Source organism: Cebus imitator, unplaced genomic scaffold (genome assembly GCF_001604975.1).
Source record: "Cebus imitator isolate Cc_AM_T3 unplaced genomic scaffold, Cebus_imitator-1.0 Scaffold35, whole genome shotgun sequence".
Classification (NCBI taxonomy): Eukaryota; Metazoa; Chordata; class Mammalia; order Primates; family Cebidae; genus Cebus; species Cebus imitator.
In genome coordinates, this window is record NW_016107350.1 from 6,570,325 (window position 1) to 6,592,064 (window position 21,740).

The window sequence follows — 21,740 nt, forward strand, 5'->3', positions numbered from 1 at the left end:
CTCATAGGCGGGTGTTGAACGATGAGAACACATGGACACAGGGAGGGGAGCCTACACACTGGGGTCAGTTGGGGGGAAATAGGGGAGGGACAGTGGGGGGTGGGGAGTTGGGGAGAGATAGCATGGGGAGAGATGCCAGATATAGGTGATGGGGAGGAAGGCAGCAAATCACACTGCCGCTTGTGTACCTATGCAACAATCTTGCATGTTCTTCACATGTACCCCAAAACCTAAAATGCAATAAAATAAAAAAATGAAAAAAAAAAAAAACTCCTGCCCTCTTCTCCCCTATATATGTATGTTAGCATTCTGCTTTGTACCCTCTTTCATAGAAAACACAAATCCATCAATTTATCATTTCAGCTTTTTTAGTTTGGGTACAACCTTTTGTGAGTTGTACTTTTAAACTTTTTACTTTGTACTTTTAAAGACTAGACCGTAGATAATATGTGTTTGGGAATAGTGGAGCTAGCTTGCTTAAACTTTATTTGGGCATATGCTAAGTACTCGTGGGGGGCAAAGGCAGCCAGTGAGGATGTTAAGCTTATCCCAGAATACTAAATTATTGAAAATAGTCAAGCACAGTCTTTTCTTGTTAGGAATTTCGTCACCATCTTATTAGCACCAATCAGACACCACATTTTTCTAGGCCGTCTCCAAATGTACATTATGAGATAGACTCTAAGAGTGGTAATGAAGCTCCAGGAGAAACTTCATTGTCACTAACACGTAATACAATCAGCCATGAAAGCTGCCAAAGATTTCTCCTGGAAAGATACCACTTTCTACGGATGCCTTTCTTCAGAGCTGTGGCTATATGATATTACGTATTGAGATGTTTGAACGCATAAGGACACTGAACCTTCTCAGCTAATTTATTTTCCCTCTTTGGGAAATAACACAGTGGTCCTGCTCCTGAGCTGACCTCCGAGACCTTGATGGGAACCTGTTTCTGTGTCTTCAGCAGTTCAGCTTTACTCAAACCCCGCTCAAAGCATTGAGTTCCATGGGAGGCCAGAAAAATGTTCTAAGCTTGTGTGTGCCATCACCACTGTCACAGCTCTCTGCAGTGGCTCATCCCCACTTCAGGCTGCTTGAGCCAGGTTCTCTTTACCTCCAGTGTTCAGTGACTGCTAGGCCTGCCACATCTGCCAGAACACGGCTTCCAAGACTCCTCAATGTGAAAGAAATGAGCTGAATGCAATCTAAAGACTGGGAGATTCTGTGCCTTGGATCGCTCTTCTTTAGGTTGCTCAAGCACTTTAATTCCTGAGAGACCCCTCCCATCTCCATCAGTTCTTCCAAGATCCTATCCCTTCCTTGTCTCTCTCTAAGACACACTGGTCTAATTTGTTGTATTTCTTTACAAAGAAGTTGGTAAAATAAAATGAAATGTAAACAATATCAGAATATGGAGGTATGAGACAGAATCGCCCCATATTTGGTAAAGTGTAGAAATTTATGTAATACTCACCCAAAGATAGATTCTGTGTACAATAAGTTCCATTTTAAGAGCTGAAGCTGAGTTTATGAGGAAATAAAACAACATTTTGTGGGGGTATCTTTGGACTGAGGAAGAAAGAATAGATGTTATTCTCCACTGAGTATTAGAGCTGAACTGTGGGGGCTTTTAGACCCTTTTGCTCACACTTTGTGATTCAGGGGGCACATGGCAAAGGTAAGCAGACTGAAACAGCCCGATGGGCATGTGCAAGCTGTGCTGAAGATGTCCACAGTGATTCTGTAATCAATCTCAGGTCTTTATTCTATGATGAAAAAGTACCCTTTTCCACAATAAAGGTAAAGTAGAGTATGAAATAACGTTGTAACTCCTGATGAACCTACTTTGTCTGATATTTTAATAACTTCTTTTCCTCTGTTGCTGTACTCGGATTTGATTTTCTGAGCAGATCATTGGTAGAATGAATAAAATCAAGAATACTCTGAAGCAATGTTTTGAACTAAATTTGGGTACCTATAGAATACTGGGAATATCATGTCACCATAGCAAACCTGAACTATCAATAGGGTCTATCTGTGTCTTTTAAATCATTACAAATGGCTGTTTGCAGAAAGGTGGTTTTTGGATTGTTTCTGTCTCTCTAGTCTTATAAGATGCTCCTATATTACGTTACTTTATAATAATGTAAAGGATCACTTGCTGACATGAAGCACAGTAGGTAGGAATATGAGAATGCTCAGATAAAAGAAAACAATGCTTTGTGGTTGTATCTTTATTTCTGCAGGCTGGAAAACAGTTTAACTGTTGGTATGATGACTCACCAAAATCCATACGAGAATTTAAAATACATATAAGGACAACAATTCCAGTGCCCCTGCTCAAGACAGCCTTCAGGGCAGAACATCACAAGGGAAAAGCTTTTGGAGGCTTCACTTATTGAAACCCAGATATAAGCATTAAAGCTAAGACACAGCAATTCCCAGCTTCAGTATGAAACCACACAAGTCTCTTGGAAGGGATTTTGCTCTCTGAAAGCAGCTGTCTGTCTACCGGATGATCAAGGCCTATGTAACTTTATCTTCCAACTAGAAAGACACAGAAAAATGCCTCCATATGTCCTAGGAGGCCGAAATATTTAGTCAAGGTGCTTATGAAACAATGTCACAGTTTGAAAACAATGTTAAGATCATGGGTAAATCCAGGGTAGACTGAGATGGAGAAGCTCCAGCAAACACAGTCCTGTCATAAGAAGATGGGGGCAGTACTTCTTCCTGCACAAACAGACGTTTTTCTTTGGCCTTTGGCATTTCACAATAATAAAGAACATATTTCAGTGAAAATTTGACATTTTATGAAGTTGCATGTTACACAACTTAAATGTCTGAGCAAAAATCCCCAACTGATTCGGCAACAAGTCGTTTATCAGTACTCTGAGGATAAACTGGGCTGGTAAGGGGAATGTGGACATTTATTTCCATTTTTATATTATATACATGTATGTATACAGAAGTTGCAGAAAAGCACAGAAGAGATAATATTATTTCAAGCACAAAAATATATATCACATTTGGAGAAAATTATTTTGGGTAAAAAGCGTAAAATTAGTTCAGAAGAAAAAGTAGACAGTAAAATACCTCACTTTTTTTTTGTTTGTTTGTTTTACACATTATTTATTTAAACCACATCTGCCTTCTAAAACATTTTTCAAAGCAACATTTTTACGAAGATTTTTTAAATAGCAAAACATTCATTTGGATTCTTTTGGATAAATGGATAGGGGTATTAATTACAACATGTGTGTTTTGCAAGTATAACACTAGAGCTCATGCAAAAAATCTGCCCAAAGCCTAATATTAGGGGTCTCATATTAGTTCATGGAAAATGTATGTTATGAAAAAAGCATGCATGGATTTCCATTTTTTGAAAATACCTCACTTTTAAATATCTTTCATGTATTTTAAATGTTTGGTAGAAGATATGAAATTTTTATTGTCACTATACTGAACATATTTTAAAAAGTGATCTAGCTATTTCATTTTTAAATAACAAAATTTACAATATGTCAAACATATTTTGCAACTATTTAAACTTGTCATGAAAACTTAAATGTCTGCATAAAAATATGAGGAATATATATATTTAAAAATTTTTGAAAATTGAAGACCAACACCTCCATGCTTTACTTAAGCCATTAATCATAAAGTTCAGAATTACTCAACTTCTCAGTTCAATAAATTAATATAAATGTTAAACTTAGAGTTATCCAAATTCCAAGCAACTTTCCTTCTCAACATTTCTTTCCTAATTCTGATTTTACTGTTGCATAAACAAAGATCGTAAAAGAATCAGAACTTGATAGCACTTCACTGAATATAAAGATTTAGTCTGTACATGAATCAAGTAGTTGAAACATTTTTTTGATGGGTGTCTTTATTTTTTGTCGTATTGTCCTCTGATTAACATTCTATTAAGTATTACAGAAGCTAGATTTTAATACTTCAAAGTAAAAACTGGTCAGTGTTTGATATGGGCATTTTTGATTTGTGTTCTGGTATTTTATTGAATGCAGAACACAATAGCAAGACCTGTAACTTACATAAGGATATTAATACAAGTCCATTTAATATTAACTGTTGAAAATTTTTTCTTGCTGTAAAATCAAGGATAATCTAATCACTTGGATCACTGGTGCTTCGGGAATAAAATTAGCAATGAGAATAACACTGTGATCATCTTCAATAAATGAGCTTAAAATGGAATCTATGATAGTCAATTTAAAAAAGTGACTCAAAGTTCTGAGACCCTATTATACATTGATACTTAGTAACCAGTTTTACTTAACTCAACTGAGGGGGCATAGATGTGGTACAAGAACACCTGTGATAGTCAGGCATCATCCAACACCTTCACTTCTCCCCAGAAACACGTATTTACATCGGCGCCTTTGTAAGTCACCTGAGGCCTTCCCTTTTCAATATTTATGAATACTAAAGGCATGATCAGTAGGTTATAAGAAGAAACAAATGGCAACTCAAAGAGGGAGAGCCATCTAAAACTTGAAAATTAACCCCTAAATAAAACAAACAGAGATGAGTAATCTTTTAATAAAAATCAACTACTGTACGACAGCTATCTCTCATTATACTCTACGGAGAGATGGAATATATCTAAGCTTTTTATATCTTCCATTTTTCTCTTAAAGAGTATGTGGTTCTTCACCTACAGGCTACAGCAAGGCCTACATTAATGATTTCTAAAATGAAGTGGGGATGAAAAGACTGTATACCCCAAGAAATATGCAAGATAATTGAGCAATAAAAAAAATGTTCATCTGTCTTTATTTTTATCTAAAAAGCAAGAATTAAATTTCTAATATTTAGTATACACAATGATGACAGCACATAAATGAAGTTTATAAATAACAAGATACATGTTGAGTTACTCAAAAACGTTTTACTAGCTCACCCCTGTATTCCCAGCACTTTGGGAGGCTGAGGCAGGCAGATCACTTGAGCTCAGGATTTGGAGACCAACCTGGGCAAGATAATGAAAACCCGTATTTATTGCAAAAACCTCCATTGCTTTTGCACCAAGCCAATACAAAAAAATGCTAAAATTATCTGGGTGTGGTGGCCCATGCCTGTAGTCCCAGCTACTTGGGAGGCTGAGGTGGGAAGATGGCTTGAGCCCAGGAGGCAGAGGTTTCAGTGAGCGGAGATTGTGCCACTGCATCCCAGCCTGGGTGATAGAATAACACTCTGTCTCAACAACAACAAAAAAAAGTACATGATCTCCTGCACATATTAGATAGCTTTCCATGTCAACTATCACAGATGGGGGAGAATCAGCTCATATTTTATAGTGCTCCAGAGAAAAATTACAGACGCTTTCTAAGCATTAGTGTCAGGATCATTTTTGAATTGCTTTTTAAAAGGATAAAAGCACTTAAAATGTTTCCCACTAAAAAGTGTCATCATTCTTCATCCCATTATGCTTATTTCAGAGCATTATTCTTGCTCTGAAATCCCCTGTAATGTTTTTAAAGCATTTCTTCCATTTATGTCCTATGCCCAATTAAATTAAAAAAAAAAAAAATGTCAGAACGGCCATCATTCTTTTGCAGAATGTTTCCAATCAGAGCCTTTCTGGATACATCCATAAAGGTACTGGCAGAGGATGGTGGTAAAACTGTTATTCCCCCAAAGCAATGATGAGGCTCTGGTTTTCAAATTAAAAATAAGAAAGAGGCTCAGCACAGTGGCTCACGCCTGTAATCCCAGCACTTTGGGAGGCCAAGGCAGGCGAATCAGGAAATCAGGCATTCCAGACCAGCCTGGCCAACATGGCAAAACCCCATCCCTACTAAAAATATAAAAATTATCTGGACGTGTTGGCAGCCGCCTGTAATCCCAGCTACTCAAGAGGCCGAAGCAGGAGAACTGCTTGAACCCAGGAAGCAGAGGTTGCAGTGAGCTGAGATTGTGCCACTGCACTCCAGCCTGGGCAACAAGAGCAAGACTCTATCGTGAAAAAAAGAAGAAGAAAGAAATATACCAATTAGGTGGCTGTTTTTTCAGATCCTTGACAGACTCTTTTTAGATGTAATCTGTTTTTCAAATAGATACTCAAAAAACTATTTTCAACAAATATAAATATCTATTGAACATTGTTTTCTTCATCTTTTTTTTTTTTTTTTTTTTTTTAAGAATATTTTTTGTTTTTTTTTTTTTTTTTTTTTTTTGAGACGAGTCCTGGTCTGTCGCCCAGGCTGGAATGCAGTGGCACAATCTTGGCTCACTGTAACCTCCAACTCCCAGGTTCAAGCGATTCTCCTGCCTCAGCCTTTCTAGCACCTGGGATGATAGGCAAGCACCAGCACGCCCAGCTAATTTTTGTATTCTTAGTAGAGATGGGGTTTTGCCACGTTAGTCAGGCTGGTCTTGAACTAATGACCTCGTGATCTGTCCACCTCAGCCTCCCAAAGTGCTGGGAGAACATTTTTCTACGTGCTATGTATCCTGCAGGAAATGGTGTGAATATGTACAAAATTTAAACTCTGCCTCTCTAGACATAAAAGATCTGATATTTTTAAATATTTTGTAATTTTTTAAATTTTATCCATGGCAGGGGAATTTCTTAATTGTCACTGTCTTTCAGAAAGTCAATGGCTTAGGTGCCCTAAAGCTATCCAGCGTTTATTTCCAAGTTGATTTGTCTGGTTGTAACTTCTTTAATTATTACCCAGATACTGAATTTAAACACATAATTGAAAGTGTTTATGACATTCAGAGATTACAAGTGTTTCATTTTATTTCACAAAATTTCTTGTTGGTTATCAAATAGGCCTAAACAGAAGTTAGCTCTGTGATGACTCTAAAATGAATCTCAAGTTTAAAAAAAAACCTACACTGTGCTTACAAGCTATGTTGATGTTTCCTGTTTTAGCTGAACAATATAAAAGGGAGCTGGAAAAGAAAGATGAGTTCCTTGCATGGTAGAACACAGAAGCTGACGGCCTGGGAAGATTCATTCCAACTCTTCATTCTACCAGATCTGAATCGATTCTGCTCTCCGGTGGTCGCCTCCATCCTTTAACTTTGGGGCATGGAAAGGTGAAGACAGAAGAAAACAAAAGAAAAATAAAATAAGCGACAAGGAGACAGAAAAGAAAGAGAGGTGTGCTCTGTAGGAACTGTCATTTCCTTAGAAGTGGAACAACAAAATTCAAGCACAACCATGCCCCTCCTTCCCCTAACCCTTCCCTTTCGAAGTAAACTGCCTCCTCTGAGCCACATACTGAGATCTCTAACAGTGCTGTGCCTGCTTTCCCCGGCCTTGTTCCTCTTATGGCTCTCCTCCCATCCTTGAATAATGAGAATCAGCTGACAAACTCTGTGTCTTAGAGACTTACATGCTTCACTCGTTTTTAGCATTGGGCATGAGATCCAAGGGGGTGACAATCACAGAGCCTAGTAAGATACACACATTTATTCTTTTCTTTTCTTTTTAATTTATTTTATTGCATTTTAGGTTTTGGGGTACATGTGGAGAACATGCAAGATTGTTGCATAGGTACACACGTGGCAGTGTGATTTGCTGCCTTCCTCCCCATCACCTATATCTGGCATCTCTCCCCTTGCTATCTCTCCCCAACTCCCCAGACCCCACCGTCCCTCCCCTATTTCCCACCAACAGACCCCAGTGTGTACTGCTCCCCTCCCTGTGTCCATGTGTTCTCATTGTCCAACACCGCCTATGAGTGAGAACATGCGGTGTTTGATCTTCTGCTCTTCTGTCAGTTTGCTGAGAATGATGGTTTCCAGGTTCATCCATGTCCCTACAAAGGACACAAACTCATCATTTTGGATGGCTGCATAATATTCCAACACACATTTATTCTTTCGGGCTCTCAGATTGACTGCAAGGTGCATTTACCTTGGATGATTTGATTTTGGGGGGGTGTGCATGTGGATGTGTGTGTGTTGTGTGAGAATTGTATTACCACTAAAACTCTCTGGAATATAGTAAGACCAATTTAGATTTAACACTTTGGTTAGTTGGTTGATTTTATTCCATTTTCTCTCCATAAAAGTAAATGAGTATTTTATTTTATAATTTCTGTTTAGGTACTATGACTGGCTGGTATTAAAAAAAATTACAAGCTAAAAAAAAGGGAGAAAAAGGTGATTACCAACAAATTGTTCAGAATACATGTTTTTTAACATTGCTTATTAGCATTTATTCGGTATTTAGTGTTCACTGAGATTATAGCAATAGTCTCCTGCTTCTCAGCAGACCACATTGTCACCTCCCTCAAAAAATTATATCTACGTGTATAATCTATATAATATATATACTTAAATATAGTACCTATACTATTATATGTAAAATATATGTATGTTTACATATATAGAAAATATATATTTTATATATAATTTTATATATATCTATATATACCTATATAGATATATATACCATATATAGGTGTATATTTTTATTCCTAAAGGCTCTCAGATTGACTGTAGGGTACATTTACCTTGGATGATTTTATTTTGGGGGTGTGTGTGTGTGTGGACATGTATGTGTTGTGTAAGAATTGTATTACCATTCTCTTGAATACAGTAAGACCAATTAGATTTAACACTTTGGTTAGTTGGTTGATTTTATTCTATTTTTTCTCCATAAAAATAAATCATTATCATGGAAAATTGAAACTATCTACAGGTATGTGTGTGTGTGTGTGTGTGTGTGTGTGTGTGTATAAAGCACATATATATTAGATGAAAACTCATCAGTTCCCACCCTTAAAGGTGTACCTACATCTGTATCCAGATCAGATTTTTCAGCTTTCTCTCTTCTCTTTCATCACAATGATGATTCCTCCCCCACTTATAAATTATTCCCTACCTGTGGTCTAAGTCCCACAGTAACCTCTCTGAAACTGTCAATTATTCATTTATTTCTGTCTTTCCTCTCTACTGCCTTTATCCCAGAAGCATTTAAATACTATCAAATGTCTCTTGCATTGCAAATAATTAACTTCACCCTCCTCATATAGCCACTAGCTATTGCCTGTTTTCCTCCCACCTAAGAACTGGGCTCCTTCTAAGAGCTGTCAATCCGTTCTGTCATCTCTTGGTCAACTTCCGTTGACTTCTCAAGTCTGGCTTCTGCCTTCATCACGCCACTGACACTCCTCTCCTATGTCAAATGCAGGATTTGACAATGTTCACCACTCACTTCCTTTAAAAAAAAAAATCCCCTTCAGCCAAGCACGGTGGCTCACACCTGTAATCTCAGCACTTTGGGAGGCCAAGGCAGGCGGATCAGAAGAGATCGAGACCATCCTGGCCAACATGGTGAAACCCCATCTCTACTAAAAATACAAAAATTAGCTGGGCATGGTGGCACACACCTGTAGTTCCAGCTACTCAGAAGACTGAGGCAGGAGAATAGCTTGAACCCGGGAGGCAGAGGTTGAGTGAGAGGAGATCATGCCACTGCATTCCAGCCTGGGAGGAAGAGTGAGACTCCATCTCAAAAAATAAAACAACCCTCTTCCTGTGGCTTTTGGATCAGGTCCCCAGTCTATAATAAGTTTTATTCCCTGTGTTGACATACTTCTTTTTATACATATATAGATATACAAATCATTGCATTTTAGGTTGAGGGGTACATGTAAAGAACGTGCAGGATTGTTGCACAGGTACATACATGGAAATGTGGTTTGCTGCCTCCAACCCCATCACCTATATCAGGCATTTCTCCTCATGTTATCCCTCCCCAACTCCCTACCCACCACCGTCCCTCCTCTAATCCCCCCGCACAGACCTCAGTGTGTGATGCTCTCCTCCCTATGTCCATGTGTTCTCATTGTTCGAAACCCACCTATGAATGAGAATATATGGTGTTTGATTTTCTGTTCATGTCAGTTTGCTGAGAATGATGCTTTCCAGGTTCGTCCATGTCTCTACAAAGGACACGAACTCATCATTCTTTATGGCTGCATGGTATTTCATGGTGTATATGTGCCACATTTTCCTTGTCCAGTCTATCATAGATGGGCATTTGGGTTGGTTCCATGTCTTTGCTATTGTAAACAGTGCTGCAATGAACATACATGTGCATGTGTCCTTATAATAGAATGATTTATAATCCTTTGGGTATATATCCAGTAATGGGATTGCTGGGTCAAATGGAATTTCTATTTCTAGGTCCTTGAGGAATCGCCACACTGTCTTCCACAATGGTTGAACTAATTTACACTCCCACCAACAGTGTAAAAGTGTTCCTATTTCTCCACATCCTCTCCAGCATCTGTTGCCTCCAGATATTTTAATGATCACCATTCTAACTGGCGTGAGACAATATCTCAATGTAGTTTTGATTTTCATTTATCTAATGACCAGTGATGATGAGCATTTTTTCATGTTTCTTGGCCTCATATATGTCTTCTTTTGAAAAGTGTCTGTTCATATCCTTTGCCCACTTTTGAATGGGTTTGTTTGTTTCTTGTAAATCTGTTTTAGTTCTTTGTAGATTCTGGATATAAGTCCTTTGTCAGATGGGTAGATTGCAAAACTTTTTTCCCATTCTGTTGGTTGCTGGTTCACTCTGATTGTTTCTTTTTCTGTGCAGAAGCTGTGGAGTTTGATTAGGTCCCATTTGTCTATTTTTGCTTTTGCTGTCAGTGCTTTTGGTATTTTAGTCATGAAGTCCTTGCCTATGCCTATGTCCTGAATGGTTTTGCCTAGGTTTTCTTTTAAGGTTTTTATGGTGTTAGGTCTTATATTTAAATCTTTAATCCATCTGGAGTTAATTTTAGTGTACAGTGTCAGGAAGGGGTCCAGTTCTGCTTTCTGCACATTGCTAGCCAGTTTTCCCAACACCATTTATCAAACAAGGAATCCTTTCCCCATTGCCTGTTTTTGTCAGGCTTGTCAAAGATCAGATGGTTGTAGATGTGTGGTATTGCTTCCGAGGCCTCTGTTCTGTTCCATTGGTCTATGTCTCTGTTTTGATACCAGTACCATGCTGTTTTGATTACTGTAGCCTTGTAGTATAGTTTGAAGTCAGGTAGCGTGATGCGTCCAGCTTTGTTATTTTTGCTTAGGATTGACTTGGCTATGCGGGCTCTCTTTTGGTTTGATATAAAGTTTAAAGTGGTTTTTTCCAGTTCTGTGAAGAAGGTCATTGATAGCTTGATGGGGATAGCATTGAATCTATAAATTATTTTGGGCAGTATGGCCATTTTCACTATATTGATTTTTCGTAACCATGATCACAGAATGTTTCTCCATCTGTTTGTGTTCTCTCTTATTTCGTTGAGCTGTGCTTTGTAGTTCTCCTTGAAGAGGTCCTTTACATCCTTTGTTAGTTGTATTCCTAGGTATTTTATTCTCTTTGTAGCAGTCGTGAATGGCAGTTCGTTCTTGATTTGGCTCTCTTTAAGTCTGTTATTGGTGTATAGGAATGCTTGTGATTTTTGCACATTGATTTTGTACCCTGAAACTTTGCTGAAGTTGCTTAACAGTTTCAGGAGATTTAGGGCTGAGATGATAGGGTCTTCTAAATATACAATCATGTCGTCTGCAAATAGAGACGATTTGACTTCCTCCTTTCCTAACTGAATACCTTTTATTTCTTTTTCTTGCCTGATTGCCCTGGCTAGATCTTCCAATACTATATTGAATAGGAGTAGTGAGAGAGGGCATCCTTGTCTAGTGCCAGATTTCAAAGGGAATGCTTCCAGTTTTTGCCCATTCAGTATGATACTGGCTGTGGGCTTGTCATAAATAGCGTTTATTATTTTGAGATACATTCCATCGATACCTAGTTTATTGAGAGTTTTTAGTGTAAAGCGCTGTTGAATTTTGTCAAAGGCCTTCTCTGCATCTATTGAGATAATCACATGGTTGTTGTCTTTGGTTCTGTTTATGTGGTGAATACTTCTAAGTCTCCTACTGAGCTCATCTTTTTCTAGCTACCTGAATGGTCACCAGTTCTCAGGGTCCCCCTCTCAGCCTCTTGCTTTATACCTTTCCCTGGTTCTCCTGAAAACCTCATTCATTCTTGCCTTTTTGGACCATCTCTATGCTAATGGTCCTAAGAGCTCAGTAGGAGACTTAGAAATATGTCATCACCTCCCATTTTCTCCTTTTATTTGCAGCTCATAGAATTTCAAAAATCGAAACAACACAATGGAAAGAGTAATTTAAAAAATTATTTCTCACACCGTAGGCTTGGTGCCAACTTTGAAGTTGTTTTATTTCCCCAAAACTTTGTAGCATGTATGCATCTAAACGTTGCATTACAGGCTTTGGCTGTGAAGATCTTGATAAAAGCAGAATTCTCTGCACAGAATTTGTTTTTAAACTGGAGATTAAATTCTCAACAAACTACTTATTATGTGTTTAGTAATATAACAAGGTGGCTTGGATAATGTTAACTTTGAGTTCAATCATTAAATGTGGAATCTGGTTAATGAGTGTGTAGGGACACATTATCTAGCATAAGTTTCAGTTTTCCATAATAAAAAAATTCTTTTTCATTTCTACCCTCATAGTGCTTACATGCTACTTTACAAAATAATCACAAAATTCTCAATTCAAGGGATTGAACCAAAAATTAACCTAATCCCATCACCTTTCCATGGCACTAGAGAAACGAAGTGATTTTTTCATATTTCCTAGTTTCTAACACAAAAATATTGATGAAAATGACAGCATGTAGACCCATGTAGTACATATGAAATTCAACCAGAGCTGGCTGTGTATTGAGCCCTTTCCAAGGGTCAAGAGAGTTGAGATGAACCATTTGTGCAAAATTTATACTATAGCCTTTGAACCAGTGAACAAGCTAGAATAATGTAGAACATTTAGGGCAGACATCTTTAAGATTCACTATAAAAACAGCAGAGAAAGGAACACACCACAAAAGGCTTCCACGCCTGAAAACATGTATCTCTGAATTGGCTTTGAAAAAGTGACAGCTTTAGGTTTTGTGCTTTAAGGAACACCTCTTTTAAAAATGAAGGTGCTGGCATGTGCACTGAACACCTTCCAAAATGTTGCCTGCTTGAGTATCTTAAACATTCGTATCAGCATCAGTGCCTGCAGTGGCCTGAACGGTGGCACCCAAAAACATACACATCCAGTATTCTCTGTCTGGGTTCTCGGTGCAATCACAGGTTCTGGGCTCTCAATGCAACCACCTGTATCCTTTTAGGGAAGAGTCTGAGTTTGGAGACAGACACACAAAGGAGAGATACGCATAAGAGGAGTAGGTGACCCGAAGATGTAGCAGGGAGAGACACAGCCACATGCCAAGGAACAGCTGCAGCCACCAGAAGCTGGAAAAAGAAAGGATCACATTCATCCTGAGAGCCTCTGGGGAATAAGGCTCTGCTGATACCGTGATTTCAGACTTCTGGTCTCCAGAATTGGAGGAGAGAAATAATTGCTGTTGTTTTTAGTGACCTAGTGTGTGCTGATGTGTTCTGGCAGCCCTGGGAAACTAACACAGTGCTACATTTCCTTCCTTCTGTTAAAGCTCCTCAGCTATACAACATGCTATTGGCCACTACCTTAGCGTTGAAGAGAATTTGTGTCTCTAATAACACCATGACAGACTTGAAGAGAATTCCTGCAAGAACTTACTTGCATGAAGTAAAGATTCAGTCTTAGAGTTTTCAATATTCATCACGTGACACTATACGAAGGTCCCTTACTATTCACTGCATGAGCCTCAGTGTGGGAGGGGTATGGAGTGAGTGATTAACATCCGCAGAGAGAGAGAGCAGGGCTCACTTAAACACTTACTGATCCATATCATGAGCAAAGTGGTGTGCTGTCACTGCTACTGTCATGGGCACGGCTGAAGACTGGTCCGATGACTGTCCGCAGCTCAGAAGCATGCTTAATAGCGTTTTGAAACAGGACTGCTTCCGTCATTTGCAGGGACCTGTGAAAAATAAAAAGGTAGGGCTTCTTGTTCAAAAATTATCCAGAATATAAAACAGCAGAGAATTGAGTCAAGTACGGGCTCTTCTGAGAATGGGACCCTGTGCAACTGAATAGATCAGATGTCCATGAAACCAGCTGTGCTTGGACATATTCAGTTCAAGAGACATACCCAGTTCAGGGAAAAACCTTCAGAGATAACTCTTCCAGTAAAAAATAAAAAATAAAAATAAAAAAAAGATGGGGGGGAGTGGAGCAAGCTTCCCCTATGTCAGTGTGACAGAGACGCAGGGGCAGAATATCCTGGCAGCTGATGGAAGACAGAACCTCTCAGAGCAGACTGAGAGGCAACAAGCCACAGTACATCTCCCAAATAATTAGAGATGGCAATGGGAAGTAAATGAAACTGAAACTCAGCCTGGTGATGGGTATGAGAGGAAAGAAGAGCGCCTTAGCAATGTAATTAACAAAGGCTCTAATCTAGCCTTTATTAACAAGCTAAATATAGATATATATTAGTACACAGTAACAATAGCAAACACATTAGTATGTATATGTTAACATATTGAAATTTATGTACGTATACATGGATATCTGTCTTCTAGCCATTTTCTCCTTATTATCTTTATCCCAAAGCATTTAAATACTGCCAAATATTATATGTTACATGTGTATACTACTATTTCATATATATTAGTATATAATACTATTTATTTAATATATTTAATATTTTATAAAGTTATATATAAATTATGTTATAAAATATATGATTATGTATGCAACACATGTGTATTTTATACTATGGAGGGACCTCATAGAAGCACTGAAGGAAGTGTTTAGACCAATGCATTTTTTTTTTACTTATATCTTAGGTTTGGGGGGACAAGTGAAGGCTTGTTACTCAGGTAAAAACGTGTCATGGGGGTTTGTTGTACAGATGGTTTCATTACCTGGGTGCTAAGCCAGTATTCAATAGTGATATTTCTGCTCCTCTCCCTCCTCCCAACCTCCACCGTCAGGTAATCCCCAGTGTCTATTGTTTCTTTCTTTGTTTTTTGGTTTCTCTCTCTTTTTGTTTTTCTTTTTTTGAGACACGGTTTTACTCTTCACCCACTCTGGAATGCAATGGCACGATCTTGGCTCACTGCAGCCTCCACTTTCCAGGTTTAAGTGACCCTTGCACCTCGGTCTCCTGAGTAGCTGGGATTACAGGGGCGCACCCACCACCTGCCTGGCTAAATTTTGTATTTTTAGTACAGACAGGTTTTCACCATGTTAACCAGGATGGTCTCGATATCCTGACCTCGTGATCGACCTGCCTCAGCCTCTCAAAAGTGCTGTGTTTACAGGCGTGAGCCACTGTGCCTAGCCATTTTTTCCTTCTTTGTGTTTATAAGTTCTCATCATTTAGTTCCCACTTATAAGTGAGAACATGCAGTAGTTGGTTATCTGTTCCTATGTTAGTTTGCTAAGGGTAATAGACTTCAGCTCCACCCACGTTCTTTCAAAAGACATGATTTCATTTTTTATGGCTGTATAGTATTTTATGGTATATATGTATATAAGCCATATTTTTCTTTATACAATCTCTCACTGATAGGTTGACTTCATGTCTTTGCTATTGTGAACAGTGCTGCAATGAACATTCGTGTGCCTATGTTTTTATGGTAGAATGACTTTTATTTCTCTGGATATATATCCAGTAATAGGATTGCTGGGTCAAATGGTAGTTCTGTTTTCAGATCTTTGAGGAATCGCCATACTGCTTTCCACAATGGTTGAACTAATTTACCCTCCCACCAACAGTGTATATGTGTTCCATTTTCTTCACAACCTTGCCAGCATCAGGTTTTTTTTTATTTTTTCATAATAGCCATTCTGACTGGGTTGGGGTGATATCTCACTGTAGTTTTGATTTGCATCTCTTTAATGATCAAAGATATTGAACTTTTATTCATGTGCCTGTTGGCTGCATGTATGTCTTCTTTTGAGAAGTGTACATTCATGCCCTTTGCCCACTTTTTCATGTGGTTGTTAGTTTTTCTCTTGTAAATTTTTTTAAGTTCCTTATAGATGCTAGATATTAGACCTTTGTCAGATGTATAGTTTGCAAGTTTAATTAGATCCCACTTGTCAATTTTTGCTTTTAGTTGCAGTTGCTTTTCGTGTCTTTGTCATGGAATCTTTGCTTGTTCTTATGTCCAGGATGGACTTGCCAAGGTTGTCTTCTAGGGTTTTGATAGTTTTGAGTTTTACATTTAAGTCTTTAATCTATCTTGAGTTGATTTTTGTGTATGGTCCAAGGAAGGGGTCCAGCTTCAATCTTCTGCATATGGCTAGCCAGCTATCTCAGCGCCATTTATTCAATAGTAAGTCTTTTTCCCATTGCTTGTTTTTGTCAGCTTTGTTGAAGGTCAGAGGGTCATAGATGTGCAGCCTTATTTCTGGGCTCTCTATTCTGTTCTCTATGTGCTTGTTTTTATACCAGTATCATGCTGTTTTGGTTACTGTGCCTTTGTAGTATAGTTTGAAGTTGGGTAACATGCCTCCAGTTTTGTTCTTTTATCTTAGGACTTCCCTGGCTATTTAGGTTCTTTTTCAGTTCCATATCAATTTTAAAATAGTTTTTTTCTAGTTCTGTGAAGAATGTCATTGGTAGTTTGATACAAATAGCATTGAATCTGTAAATTGCTTTGGAGAGGATACTGATTTTAATGATATTGATTCTTTGTATCCACTAGCATGATATGTTTTTTTTCCATTTGTTTGTGTCTTCTCTGATTTCTTTGAGTAGTATTTTGTAATTCTCTTTGTAATTTGTAATTGAACGGTATTTTGCAATTCTTTCACCTCCCTAGTTAGCTGTATTCCTGTGTATTTTATTCTGTTTGTGGTCATTGTGAATGGGATTGTCTTTCTGATTTGGCTCTAGATTTGACTGTTGTTGGTATATAGGAATGCTGTTGATTTTTGTACATTGATTTTGTACTCTCAGACTTTGTTGAAGTTGCTTATCAACTGGAGGAGCTTTTGGGCCAGGACTATGACATTTTCTAGTTACAGAATCATGTCATCTATGAATAGATACTTTGACATCCTCTCTTCCTTTTTGAATGCCCTTTATTTCTTTCTCTTGCCTGATTGCTCTGGCTAGGACTTCCAATCCTATGTTGAATAGAAGTGGTGAGAGAGGGCACTCTTGTCTTGGGCTGGTTTTCAAGGGGAATGCTTCCAGCTTTTACCCATTCAGTATAATGTTGGCTGTCGATTTGTCATAGATGACTCTTATTATGTTGAGGTATGTTCTTTCACTATCTAGTTCTGCATTATGTTTATGGAGAGTTTTTAACATGAAGGGTGTTGAATTTTATCAAAAGCCTTTTCTACATCAATTGAGATAATCATGTGGTTTTTGTCTTTCGTTCTGTTAATGTAATGAATCACATGTATTGATTTGCATATGTTGAACCAGACTTGCATCCTGAAGATGAGGCCTACTTGATCCTGGCGGATAAGCTTTTTGATATGCTGCCGTATTTGGTTTGCCAGTATTTTATTGAGGATTTTTGCATCAGTGTTCATCAAGGATACAGGCCTGAAATTTTCTTTTTTTGTTATGTCTCTGCCAGGTTTTGGTATGATGATGATGCTGGGCTCATAAAATGAGTTGGGAAGGAGTCCCCCCTCCTCAGTTTTTTGGAATAGTTTCTGTAGGAATGGTACCAGCTCTTTTTTGTACATCTGATGGAATTCAGCTATGAATTTGTCTGGTCCTGGGCTTTCTTTGGATAGTAGGCTATTTATTACTGATTCAGTTTCAGAGCCTGTTATTGGTCTGTTCAGGGAATGAATGTGTTCCCGGCTCAGTCTTGAGCGGGTGTATGTGTTTAGGAATTTAGCCATCTCGTCTAAGTTTTCCAGCTTTTGTATCTTATATGTAATTCTATGTTATACGTATAGGATACTAAGGAGGGACCTGATAAAAACACTGAAGGAAGCATTCAAACCAACGGATTAAAAAAAAATTTTTTTTTGAGACAGTGTCTTGTTCTGTCCCCCAGGGTGACTGCAGTGGCACAATCACAGCAACCTCCCTGGCTCAATCAACCTTCCCACCTCAGCCTCCCAAGTAGCTAGGACTATAGACATGCACCACCACACCTGGCTAATTTTTATTTTATTTTATTTTTTGTAGAGGTGGGATCTTATTATGTTGCCCAAGCTGGTCTTGAACTCTTGAACCCAAGCAGTCCTCCCACTTTGGCTTCCCAACGTCCTGGAGTTACAAGCGTGAGCTATTGCACCTGGCCTAAAAATAATTTATTTTTAATTTTTATGGGTCCATAATAGGTGTATATATTTATAGGGTACATGAGATATTTTGACACAGGCGTACAATGTGTAATGATGACATCACAGTAAATGAGGCACCCACCACCTCAAGCATTTATCCTTCCTTTGCGTTACAAACAATCCAATTATATTCTTATTCTTAAATATACAATAAATTATTGTTTACTGTAGTCACCCTGTTCTACCACAAAATGCAAGATCTTATTCATTCTGTCTAGCTATATTTTTGTATCCATTAACCATCCCCACTTCCCCCAACTCCACCCCCACTATTCTTCCCAGCCTCCCATAACTGTCCTTCTCTGTCTCCAGAAGTTCAATTATTTTAAGTTTTAGCTCCCAAAAATGAGTGAGAATATGCAAAGTTTGTGTTCCTGGCTTATTTCAGTTAAAATAATGGCCTCCAATTCCATCTGTGTCCTTGCAAATGACAGAATCTTATTCTTTTTTGTGGCTGAATAGCACTCCATTGTATTTATTACCAGATTTCCTTATCTGTTCATCTGTTGATAAACGCTGAGGCTGCTTTCAAATCTTGGCTATTGTGAATAGCACCTCAATGAACACGGGACTGTAGACCTCTCTTTAATATACGGATTTCCTTTCTTTTGGGTATATATCTAGTAGTGGGATTGCTGGATCATATGGTAGTTCTTTTTTTAGTTTTTTGAGAAACCTCCAAACTGTTCTCCATAGTGGTTTTACTGATTTACGTTTCCACCAACAGCGTACAAGGGTTCCCTTTTCTCCACATCCTTACCAGCATTCATTATTGCCTGTCTTTTGGATATAAGCCAATTTAACTGGGGTGATATCTCGTAGTTTTGATTTGCGTTTCTCTGATGATCAGTGATATTGAGCAGGTTTTTATATACCTGTTTGCCATTCATATGTCTTCTTTGGGAAACGTTTATTCAAATTTTTTGCCCATCTTTTAATTGGATTATTAGATTTTTTCTTATTGAATTGTTTGAGCTCTTTATGTATTCCGATTATTAATCCCTGGTCAGATGGACAGTTTGCAATTATTTTCTTCCATTCAGTGGGTTATCTCTTTGTTGTTTGTTTCCTTTGCTTTGCAGAGGGCTTTTTACTTGACATGGCCTCATTTGTCCATTTTCACTTTGGTTGCCTATGTTTGTAGGTCATTACTCAAGAAATCTTTGCTCAGATCAATGTCCTGAAGAGTTTCTCCCAATGTTTTATTTAGTAATTTCATAGTTTGAGGCCTCAGATTTAAGTCTTTAATATACTTTGATTTGATTCTTGTATATGGCCAGACATAGGGATGTAGTTTTCTTTTTCTGCATACAGCGATGCGGTTTTCCCAGCACCACTTACTGAAGAAATAAGTCCTTTCCCCAATATGTGTTCTTGGCACATTTGTCAAAAATGAGTTCACTACAAATGTATGGGTTTGTTTCCAGTCAGTGGATTTTATCATGGCTCAAAAACAGAAACAATGAGAGAAATAGGTGGTAGATACATAAGTTCTAAAGAACTTGTAGAATACAAGAAGTAGATTCTAGGACAAATATGAATAGAAATGTTTCTATATCATATCCAACTTAGGGTTTTCATTAATTATTTAATTAGAAGGCAAACGAGTTTATTATCATATGCAATAATATTTTAAAGTTTTACAGCAATTTAAGCTTTCATTAACTTTCTAGTAAAATGAATGAATTTATATTACATAGTATAATTCAGTTATACTCAATCAAACTTTCAGTCATCTCAAAATGCTGTGAGACTTTTTTTAAATATGTAATCACAGTTACAGAAAGCAATGTAGATTGCTGTATAAATTCTGCCATCAAAGTCTAACATTCCACAATAAACAACTCCAGGAAACAAGAGCCCTTTATAGAATGTTATCACAACCAAAAGTGTATTTCTATCTTGGCATGGTATTTCACCAAACACAGGGGAGGATAGAATGAAGGGTCAAAGATCTTGCCTCAGAGAGCTTCCACTCTAGGAACCAAAACCAATATAAATACTTCTATATCTATATATCTACCTGTATCCATATCTATTAAGAAAAGCGGTAAATTCCAATGGAACCTGAAATTTAGAAGCTCAAATAAATAATCTCAATACTTCTTGAAACTCTCAGCATTGTCAATTTTCTCATTCTAATCCAAGTATTGTCACTTCCCTGCATTCTTTTGTCTGCTTATATAGTGACACATCTTCACAATGAGCCTTCTGCTGGCTCGGCTCACCAGAGCCCAGTTACATTTTCAATAATCGAAATCCTTTTGCCTCTCATTCTCTCAGAGGAAATCACCATCTTACTAATAGCTAACACTGACTTAGCACTCTTCTAATTTCTGGCATGAATTATCTCATTTAGCACTTATAAAAATGCACAAGGGAAGTACTTTAATGTTTGCGTTTTACAATTGCGTAAATTGAGGTCCGAGGAGTTTAGGAAATTTGTCCAACATCACGGGTAATAGGTGGAGGAGTCAGCATTTGGGACTGTGCACAGCCTGAACTCTCATTCTGTCTCTTGTACTGCCTCTGGATTAGGGAGAGCAGCTGCACTCCCAGTAGGTAAAACATTGTAACACATGTGCCAGAGTGAGAATTACTGCTTAGAACTCGGCCCCAAGCTTGCATTCTGGATACAGTTTCTTTCAGTGCTTCCCTATCCTACCTTTTAGGTATCTTACGTAATTTCCATCTTGTACAACCTGGCCTCAATATTTAGATTGCCCTTTCACTATGTTGTAGGGTTTTGTTTTTTTTTTTAATAGAAAATTTGATTACTGATTATGTACTTTCCCAAGGTTTACTCACAGCATTGACACTTTCCCAACGAAAGAATTGCTTCAGCTCATATGCAGCATTTTCCTGGGAGTGGATTGTGGATGAGAGTTCTCTCCACATAATCCTGCGCCTGCCTTATTCTTGGTAGAGTGCTTGGTTCTGACTTCCCGCCTTTGAGGCTGCATCCTCTCCATTCCCTACGGTTCTCCCCCTTCCAGGTGCTATCAACCACCATTCTAAAAGTTTGAACCCTTAAACTCCTGTGGCAGGTAATCAAGAGAGGAATTACTCATTTAATCCAAGCTGAACATAAATTCTCCTTTTCTGTAGAAGAACATCAACAGGGTAACACCCATATCATGCCTTTAAATACTTTTGGTCTGACGAATCCTGGAATTAATACTGTCTACTCATGTTGTTCTCAACATCACCTAAGTTACCTTTATCATGTATATTTGTCTTCTTGTTAAAATGAAGTTATATAAAAATGTTGCTCAAGTGTAAATGATCATACACACATACACACAGAAGATTCCTTCTAGAATGCATGTACTTATGCCAAGTAAGAGTTAGCAAAAAGAGAGTAAAATGTGTAGAGTTCTGACATGTTGGAGGAATTCTTCAAACAATGGAATATGGCCTCAAATTCCACCTGTAAACTAGCAACCTTGATTTACAAACAAGAG

General features: G+C 38.0%; 1 long non-coding RNA gene across 1 annotated transcript in view; it reads right to left on the bottom strand.

Moving 5' to 3' along the window:
• Positions 1–4,322: 4,322 nt before the first annotated feature.
• LOC108301513 overlaps positions 4,323–21,740 on the bottom strand; it is a 42,607-nt gene continuing 25,189 nt past the window's right edge. The window contains exons 2-3 of the long non-coding RNA XR_001823908.1: positions 13,783–13,924; positions 4,323–4,532 (exon numbers count right to left, since the gene is read on the bottom strand). This is a non-coding gene — a long non-coding RNA (uncharacterized LOC108301513). The remainder of the gene's footprint in view (positions 4,533–13,782; positions 13,925–21,740) is intronic.